Genomic DNA, 9,818 nt, shown 5'->3' on the forward strand with positions numbered 1-9,818 from the left:
TTTCAATTAAAATTATCAATGGATTTGAAAAAAATCTCGGATTCGGGGTTCAAATTATTCATGTATGCAAATGAACTCTGACCTTTTCGGAAGCAGTCAGCAACGCAGTTGTAGTGTATATTTCTCGACAATATTGCAGTTGCTCATCAGTTTCGTCTAAGAAATATCAGGTGTGATGAATATATTGAAGGTAATTAACAAGTTTATCCTATTTTATACAAGTGTGATATGAAAAAAACCTAGAAGGGAGTGCAACGTGGAAGCCACATGGTGAAGGCTATTTATAGCATCACGGAGCAAGATAAAAATGAAAAATTATCAAATATTTGATGTAATTTTACAGGAAATATTACTTAACTCATTTTTAGACTTCTAATCAATTTGTATTACACTAAATTAATTATTTTAATTATGAAAACATCTAAAAAAAAAATTTACAAACTGTCTTTAGAAATCAGCTTCCCCATCTGTTAGTATTAAAAAGAGAGGGTAAACAACCCCTTCAAAACATATGAAATAATTTGTTTAGTACTTGGTATAAAAAACTAAATAGAAGAGGAGGGTTTGATAAGATTCTATGGTGTGTGTCGATATATCCAGCCCCTAAATGCACCAAATGCATGGAAGCCCAGAGAACCCAAATGCATGGAGAAAGTCTAAGGTCCATTTTGGTATACTTGTATTACTTGATGTACATATCGTTAAAATTTAAAAAAAAAAAAAAAAAAAACTTTTCTAGATTACAGGTTACAATTTTATATTTGAATTTCAACAGGTTTTTCAAAAATATTACAATATTTTATTAATACTAGAAAACGTAGGGAATAGGGTGAAGTGTACCAATGCATCATTCACCCTGTGCCGACTTCATTTGTTACAGATCAGCGTACGCTGAATTGCGCCGGTCATATGACTGGCGTAAAACGGCTAAGTGGCAAATGAAGTAAACTGGCGAAAACAAAAAATAATTATACTAAATAATTAAATAATCAATTAATTATAATCTATCACTTTTTACATTATGTCTTAGCGGAAAAAAAAGGTAAATTTAATGTAATAAAAAAATCATGGACCTCGTGAAAAATTTTAATTTTGAAAATAACAGCAGATTTTAAATAAATGAATGGAAGTTTGTTCAAGAAATGTAAACAATTTAAGAACATGCCGAATTGGTAAAAAGTATCTGCATTTTAACAGTTGTTTAATCTTCCCGCCATATTTCTAAGACCAGTGAATCCGTCGCCGGTCATTTCAAACCGGCGAGATCGGCATACGCCGGCGAACCTTCCCCGGTCAAATGAAGTAACAAGCCGGGTTACCAAAGGTCAAGCGGCGCATTCGGCGTACACCGGTTTGACAAATGAAGTCCCACCCCTATAATACTTGAACAAGTTCTAGCGATATTGCTACCGACCGAATATTATCAAAAAGGAGCTAAACATGTATTATATGATTAAAATGTGAACTGTACTGTACATAGAAATATTAATTATGGTATTTTTGAAACTTGGTAATATCAATGGTTTAAATTTCCATTTTATTTTAAATCATCATATTTTGAGGTTTGAATTTTAAATGTTTATATTTTCTTATATTTTCTAAAGACAGACTATATATAAGAACTACAAGATAGATATTGAAATAGTCAGTTCTCATAAAATTTTTGCAATTGACAAGTGCACCTCTTGTCAAAATGATATTTAAATTGCACATGTGTTTTCCTCTGTATATTATGATTAAAAGACTACTCCATAGATCCTCATGTTTTGAAATTGGGTATGTGCATGTGATTTTATCCTATTGGTGTTTTTCATCCTTTTAATGAAGACTCTGAGGAAGAATACCCAACTTCAGCAACTTGTGGGATAAAAATCATATCCATGCAAGTACACAACATGGGGGTTCCATGCAATAATATAATACTTTCATGTAAATTACTTGAATCTGATTTCTCAAGAAACATTTGTTTAAAAAACACAATTACTCTCCAAGTAATAAAACCACGCCCTTCAATGTGTTAGGACATTGCAACAGTCAACATTGCTTGATGACGGGTGATATTAAAAAAATGTTGACTGTTCACTGTTGTAAATTTGTATTTGACTACTATTTGAAAATAAATAAATGCATGTAGTTGAGGATAACATTAAAAATCTTCAGCCCTTGAAAACCATTGTCAACCAAGGTTGACGATGGTTTTCTTGGCAGTGTTACCCTTAACTACATGCAATTATTTAATATATATTGATCTATTTATAATGTGTAAATGCATGTATAATGTTTAATACATGCATGGGAACAGAGGTATGGATGCAAATAGTCAAGTGCCATTTCAACTTGCAGTAGTAAGAGTTATCTCTCTTACACTAAGATGAGCTGTAGAGTGGTTCATAAGAAAATATGTCATTGCATGAAGAGTTCAGGGATCTTTTCCTTCATGAATTCCAAAATTTGGCTATACATGTACACAATAATTGTCACATTTACTATGCTTTCTTTGAGTTTGAAATTAAAAAGGTATGGAGTACTGGTACTATTTTGTTAAATGCCTGACAGGGTTGCATTGGATGTATTTCTTAGGAGCCATGTGGGATTCTGACTGTAAAAGTATTAATTATTAAAGTATATACAGTCCATTAAAGCTCATTATCTTGAACTCGATGGGGCCTAGGAAAAACTTCAAGATATCAGAGGATTCAAGATATCCAGGGTAAAATACTTTTAAAAGTGTTTGGGACTTCCAAATCACTTTGAGATATATATCCATGGTATTCAAGATATCAATGTTCGAGATACTGAAGTTCAACTGTAGTTTGTAATTGTGAACAGTTTATAAAATAAAATGTTAGTATTAGTGTTACATGCAATCACAAGATAACTCTAGCAATGACTGAGATGGCATTAAAATATAGTAAATCATGCCTTTTTTCCCTATTTTGATGAGAAAATCGAAATTGAGTTGCAAAAATGGTGGGGAAAAAAGTTGTAAAAGAAGGAATTTACTACTAAATTATTTTCTAGTAAAACATGATTACACCACAAGTAATTGCATGGATTTTGTTTTTCGAACAGAATGTTGATTGATGCCCAGCTTTGTAGAGGGAGTAAGATCTTTCAAACAGTAATCTTCAAACATTTTGAAAAGTATAAATCAGATGTTTAATGATGGGATCAGTAGGTTGACCTTGCATGACCTTCTCATAAATTTGTAAGCAAAAAAATTTATGTTTATGTTGATCTATTTTGATAATTATCTTCTTATATCACACAAAAGGTACACATGAATTTAGAATATTCTAAATTCATATATGTTTTTTTTTTCAATTCCACCATCAATCTTGATTTATGAGGGTTGTCCGGTAAAATCGTGGACAAGTTGTCTAGATTGAAAAATAATCATCACGTTCTAAAACTTTCACTACTTTTTAGTACATTTTTCATCAATATACATAGCAAATTTCAAATAGAAATCTGCTCAAATAAATAAAATATGAGACTTTATGTTATGTGTGGTATCGCCTTACGGCGCACGGATGACAACGTCAAAGCGTCTAAAGCGGCGTCACGTTTTCTCTTTGCTAAATAAAAGTTGGATATATAAGCCCCACTTAAATTCGGGGATTTCATTGATGCACATGCATACTTGATTTTCCCTATATTCCTCCATAACAGTCGAGGAACCAATCTCGCACACACATGGGACCTTCTACATATTTATTAGTAAGTTATGGACAGTACTCTCACTATCATTCAACTAAATAGGCTTTCTTATATTGACGGTCTACAGTGACAGCGTCTTTTGCTATGCCAGTAGCTGTTTGTCCGTATGTTTTGTTCTACCCGGGGACCCGATCAAAAAGCTTCCGCTAAGAAAACTTCCATTTCATTTGTATACTAAAGATCTAGTGATATTTTTTATTTTTCTGTAGTCATTTAAAGTTTCTTAGGGTGTCATTACTACATCTAAATCAAATTGAACTGCTCTCCGGTGCACCGTAATGTCACCAAAAGTCACCATTTTTCGTGTGTTGCGTTTACCACTTTCCCATTTCAAATGCTCGGTAAACTGCCAAAAATTAAGCAAATGCCTTGATATTTTACAGAAGACGAAATAATAGATAGTGGATTAAAAATAGGATAATTTTTACCCCAACCTTATCTATATAATACTTTTATATCAAAATAATACTCGTGTATTCGCTAATGAAACCCTGGTTTTTTTATCGTGCGCCGTAGGACCATTACCCTGTGCACATTCAAGCATAATAAAATCTTTATTTTTTATCAAAAAAATTAAGATGCACTTAAATATGATGAATAAACATTTGCTGAAAATTTCAGCTTAGTGCGCTCATTATTTTTCTTTAATACCTTGTCACTGGTAAATTGGACATATTAAAGCACTTTTTTAAGAATGATCCTGACTGTTATTTTCTTATATATAAAGAAGTCTTCAGGATGAGGTATTTTGAATACTGTTATTGGAATTGACCTTTGACATTTAGACTTGTAATGAAACTTGTTTATGACCATTTATCTTATCCAATGCAATATAACACAAAGCAGGTTTAGATGATTAAATTTCGTATGACACTAATAGAGTTTAATTTTGCCTTTACATTTGACTTCAATATTATGAAGAACATGTATAAAAAAGCATATTTTTCTCTCTCTCTCCTTTTTAGCTCACCTGAGTTGAATAAGCTCAAGTGAGCTTTTCTGATCACAGTTTGTCTGTCGTCCATCAGTCCGTTTGTAGACTTTTCACATTTTCCACTCCTTCTTCAGAATAACTTGATCAATTTCAACCAAAGTTGCCACAGAGCATCCTTGGGAAAAGGGGACTCAAGATTGTTCAAATGAAGGGCCATGCCCTCTTTCAAGGGGAGATAATTAAGAATTAATGAAAATTTGGTGGCATCTTTTAAAAATATTCTTCTCAAAACCACTGGGCCAAAAAAGTTGAAACTTATGTGAAACCTTCATTACATCTAGTGTAGATTCAAGTTAGTTCAAATCATAACTCCTGGGGTTGGATGGGGCCACAATGGGGAATCATAGGTTTTCATAAGAATATATTGGAAAAAATCTTTAAAAAAAACTTTTTCTCAAGAGCAGCAAAGCCATGATTAGTCATATTGATATGGAAGCATCCTCAGGTAGTGTAGATATAAGTTTGGTCAAATCATGGCAGATGAGTGTTGTGGCCTATGGGCCTCTGGTTTTTAAAATACCTATTTTTATAATCATCTTTTAATTGCACTAAAGAAATTAGCAAAAGATCTTTTTAAAACTGTCTTTTGAGTAGATCTAAGGACTACAAATTTGACCATGAAATTTATGAATGGTCAGGCACTGCCCTCTATTGAGGGTAACCTATCAGAGCTATCCACCTATTTACAGATGTAAATTAAGATGCAGTTTTTTGAATGCCAAGTTGTATGCAACTTTCAATTTGGGAATCGCATTATTGGCATATGAATTGTAATGGTATACCTTTGCCTCAATAGTTATGTTTCATGGGCAGGAACAGTGGGAAAAAAAACTCTGAACACAATATCACAACAGTGAAGTTTTCATTTTATCTAATTGTGATTTTGTAAATACTTCACGATTTAGAGATGTCATCTTTAGTGATTTCTTGCTGAAAATTACAGCAGTTCTTTTTTGTTTTAATTCAAATGCAGTATACGTGTATCATTTGGAATTCTTTGATAGAGGAATGACATATTAACATAAGAGTTATGATTATTTTATAGCATGGTATTTCTGGCAGATACCTCAGTTTTACGTAAATGTGAATATGTTTTTCATACATCCTCATTCTAGTGACGTTTGTTTTTGTTGTATATTGGTGTAGGTATTTATATGAAGATCAGCGACCTGCATTCTGACAGGCTGTGTACATACGCACTTCATGAAATAAAAAATGCATCTGTTTTGCTTGAGGGCATAAAGTATGAGAGAAGGGAAAACTTTTTTGAAGCTACAAATTTGGCTATTGTAATTCTAAGTAATGGTGTTTCAAGCAGTGTTTCATAATTTCTTCATTTACAGATTTGCATTTTAATAAGAGTAACAAGAGCTCAGTTCCTTTATGCAACATTATCTGGAGGGCAAATTTCATGGTAATTTTAACATACCTAGCTGTTTCAAATTGCATGTTCACTTTGTTTTTGTTTTTTTTTTTTGTCAGAATTAAGTATGTTACACAAAGTGACAATTGAAATACATGTAATATCTAAACTCTAAATGGGATGTAGGAATTTTAACTTTTAATTGTACATTTACATGTACATGTGATTCTTGATTTTCAGCTCTTTTCTGGCCAAAGACCAGGAGAACGGAACTTATATATTGGTAAGGCACTCGCTTCATGATTAGGAGGTTCAATTCTCACTCCTGGCAAACCTAAGACATTTAACATAGGTTAAGTGACTGTTGGAGTGTTTCCTTTTCCAAGTGCCCAGCACTAGAAGTGAAAGTCGTGGGTCTTTTGGATGAGACATTAAAAACTGAGGTCTCATGTCAAGGTATGCATTGGCACAATAAAGATCCCACACTGCTACTGCCGTGCATAGGTCAAGATTTATGAAATTTCATCTAAAGCAGGTGATGTCTCTATATATATGAGTTGAAAAATTCTCAAATGGGACGTTAAACAACTTGCTATCAATCAATCAGTCTGTCAACATATCCCTCTGTAAACAATTTTTCATAATGCTACTCCCCCTACAATTTTAGTTCAATAAAACATTGCATACAAAAAGACTATGCCAAGATACATAATTATAAATATTGGTTTCTGATTAAGATGGACAATGTTTTCATGGTTACTAAAAAAATTTCTGTGAAATCCCTTCAGAATGCTACATGTACTTCTCCTACAGTCTCATCTCAATAGAAATTGATACACAAAGCATATTGTATACATATTACCAATACACTTATTTTTTATGAAACTGGAAAATCAATTGTTGAAGGAGAATTATTTACATTTGTAAATGTTTCCCCTTACATAACACTATCTAACAAGGCATGTTTAATTCTGTGTAAAAACAGGTTTGTCACATGCCCTTAAATTCATTGTTCAGTCATAAACGATTGACGTAATTTCACAGTGACCTCAGAAGTGGTAGAGGAGTTCAACACATTCAGTCTATTCCGTTGAGGTTTGAAAAAAATCATTTTATGGGTTAAAACTTTAGTACATAATAAACTTTGTAAATCAGTTTCAAATGTAAATAAAGCTCTTCAGGCTTTGTGGGATTTGATCACAAGACCAACTTGTATTTACATCCCGAAAAAAAGTTTTAAAATGATACCTTATTTCTTAAATGTTAATTTAGCATAATTTTTTTCTTTAAATGCCAAAATATGTGGAACACTTCAGCTTTTTATTGTCATCCATGTGTAAGGTTCTTTCTTATTAAGATGCTTATCTCTAAATGACTTCAGTGGATTTTTGACATTGTCTTAATAATAAATAGGAACTGTTACAATTAAAACACAATAAAAGCTGGAAACACTAGTTAGATTAAAACGTCATGATAACATGATCAGCACTACAATACCAATCAAAGGCTATCAGATTTGTCTTCAAAGAGTCTTACATTCATCAATATAACAATGTTCAAACAACTACATAGCTCCTGTGTGTTCGGGGCTGATTGGCGCTCTGTATTATACATGCTCTAAACTTCAATAGAGGATTACAGATGTGTGTAGTACTCCTGGGGTATTCTTTGTTTCAAGGTTCCTCTCTGGATGGTAATCTCTGGCCTTGACAAGATTTTTCCAGACGTATACCAGTATTTAATCATATTAAGCCTTGATTAGGGATTTTAAAAACATTATAAAATGTCAATGTACAACCTGTTTTTCTTTTGCCCCTCGTAAACGGTATCATGTCTAAACCTGTGTGTCAGTTCATTCCAAAAGCTTTATAAGCTTTAATAGATTAATTCTTCAGGTCATTCAATACTACCTTTTATCCTCATGCATTTTTGCTGTCCTGTGCACAATGCACTTTTAAATCGCCAGATATTTTGGAATTGATTCGAACACAAATTCCTTTTTTTTTGTATTATCAGGAACTGTTTTCTTTACCGAGAATTACTTCAATAAAAAGATTTTTTTCTTGACATTTTTTGGTATTTTATGAATTTTTCTGTCAGGAAATAAAGCCTTGTATTTGATCACAAATTTAAAGAGATACAGTGGTGCAAAAATGGGAAAATTGACAAAAACGGAATTTTTTCATGGCCCCTGCAAATTTTGTTCAATTCTTGAAAATCTTAGGTTTCAGAAAATTAAAGGTTTCAAAACCTAAAAAAAACCCTACTTTTATGGGGAAAAAATTTTGTCTGGCCCAGGATGAATATTTTGCTTCACTCCTTCTTCATTATTGCACATGTGGGCAGAAAAGTTGAACAAGTTACCATGGTCTCAAATGCCAAGATGTGGAATGTCAGTAGACCAAGGATTTTGATACAATCTTCGTAAAAGATAATCAGGATATACTCATTACCTTTGCATGATCCAATTAAATGTTTATGAGCTTTACACCATAAATTTTAAAATGTAAAAGTTCCATGACTTTGACATGGATGATAGCAAGGATGTGTTAGATACAACCTTATATTTCACACTTTTTGCTTGCTTTTACAGCACTGTAGTTGTGTCTGTAAAAAAATTCCCTATACTAATATTTTTGTTAAATCTTTCAATTTATGATACAAATGTTATAAAAAAAAAAAAAAAGATATATGTGATTTTGACTGGCCATGAGGTCTAGCTCCTTTAATCTTTTTATCAAAGAAAAGAAAATTTTGTTTATGCTACTCTTTCATATGTATACATATATATATATATGATTTTGTGAAGTTGAGTAATATACAGTAAAACTCGTTTAGTACGAACAGGGATATAGCAATTTTATGGATATAGCAAAGTTTCTTGCAATCCCCGGCAAAATTCTTAACAATTCCTTGTAAAATTTTACAGCTATAATGAACTCGGATATAGCAAATTTAGGGTTATAAGGAACTAATTTTGTGTCCACTGGAAGATAAAAACAACCAAATGTACATCTTTTATGGCAAATTTTCAAAGATCTCAATTTTTTAAAAACATTGAACTGATATTAATTTTGTAAGTTTTCATATTTGAAACTCAATTCGTCCGAAAATTTTTGATCTCCCAAGGTAAAGTTTGTATTTTATACTTCCCTAAATACATTTGGTAGTCATCTTGAAGGAAAATTTATATTGCGAATTTGCTATGTATACTTTAATAAATTCGTTATATGGATATGACGAATTACAGATAAAGCAAAGTAAATTTGCAGGTCCTCAGAACTTTGCTATAACTGAGTTTTACTGTATGTTAAAAAAAAAGCATATCTAAATTTAAAACACTATAATGAAATAAAATCAATTGAGAAAAATGGAATTTGCATAAATAATTCATAGGCATTGCATGAAGATACCTACTTTAAGTTTGTAATTCCTCATTTTAATGATAAATAACTTTGTATCACAGAAAACACTCATTGACAATTTTATTGCAAACATGCTAAAATAGCAATATTTACAGTACATGTATGTGCATTATACATGTATGTACATTAATTGTCTCAACCCTCTCACTTGACCTTTTCAACATAGAAAGGCACTGGGGTTAAACAGCAAATTTTTCTTAATTTTTAAGGGTAGTCTGGATAAACTTGGAACAAATTAAGTGTATCTATGAGAATATTGATTAAGGTGTATTTCTGGGAGGAACAAAAATTGGATAGTATTCCCTATTTCAGTAAT

At 31.9% G+C, this 9,818-nt stretch overlaps 1 protein-coding gene across 1 annotated transcript in view; it reads left to right on the plus strand.

The window, feature by feature from the left end:
• The first annotated feature begins 95 nt into the window (after positions 1-95).
• Positions 96-9,818, plus strand: part of LOC133182321 (steroid hormone receptor ERR2-like) — a 67,704-nt gene continuing 57,981 nt past the window's right edge. Inside the window, exon 1 of the mRNA XM_061317120.1 lies at positions 96-190. The gene's annotated coding sequence lies outside the window, so the exon portion shown is untranslated. The remainder of the gene's footprint in view (positions 191-9,818) is intronic.

This window comes from Saccostrea echinata, unplaced genomic scaffold, assembly GCF_033153115.1.
Source record: "Saccostrea echinata isolate AGI-Se365-2 ecotype Australia unplaced genomic scaffold, CSIRO_AGI_Sech_v1 ptg000009l, whole genome shotgun sequence".
In the NCBI taxonomy this organism is placed as follows: domain Eukaryota; kingdom Metazoa; phylum Mollusca; class Bivalvia; order Ostreida; family Ostreidae; genus Saccostrea; species Saccostrea echinata.